Below are 750 nucleotides of genomic sequence, written 5' to 3'. Positions count from 1 at the left end.
TAAATTTATACTCTACAAAAGCGTGTCGTAGTGTTTAGGGTGTTAAACTCCTGGTCGTAAGATTGGGGGTTTCGATTCCTGGACCGAGCGATGCGTTGTGTTCTTGAGCAAAACTCTTCATTTCACGTTGCTCCAGTTCACTCGGCTAGTAAAAATGCGTAACCCTGCAAGAGACTGGCGCCCCATCCAGGTGGAGAGTAAATACACCAGGGAAACCGGCCCCATGAGTCTATATGACTCGGGGAAGGAACTTTATTCTTTTTCACTTTTACTGTACAAAATTATGAAGTAAACCATCAGATTAATATATTAGCCAGAAGAACCCGCGATGTACAGAGGTTGTGACAGGTGAACCGCGATGTGCCGAGTGATTACTGTACTTTGTAGTGTATTACGGTTGTATAACGAAATACCGTGTGCCTACATGTCATTAATATTTATGAACCATAGGGTGGTGAGCTGGCAGACACGTTATCACGCCGGGCGAAATGCTTAGCGGTATTTCGTCTCTCCTTACGTTCTGAGTTCAAATTCCGCTGGGGTCGACTTTGCCTTTCATCCTTTCGGGATCAATAAATTAAGTACCAGTTGCGTACTGGGATCGATTTAATCGACTGCCCCGCCTCCCCCAAAATTTACGGCCTTGTGCCTAGAGTAGAAAAGATTCTTCTATTTGTTTCGGTCATTTGACTGCGGCAATGCTGGAGCACCACCGTAAAGGGTTTTAGTCGTAGAAATCCACCCAGGACT

Source organism: Octopus bimaculoides, chromosome 10 (assembly GCF_001194135.2).
Source record: "Octopus bimaculoides isolate UCB-OBI-ISO-001 chromosome 10, ASM119413v2, whole genome shotgun sequence".
NCBI classification, from domain to species: Eukaryota; Metazoa; Mollusca; class Cephalopoda; order Octopoda; family Octopodidae; genus Octopus; species Octopus bimaculoides.
Note: the sequence above shows the minus strand (reverse complement) of the source record.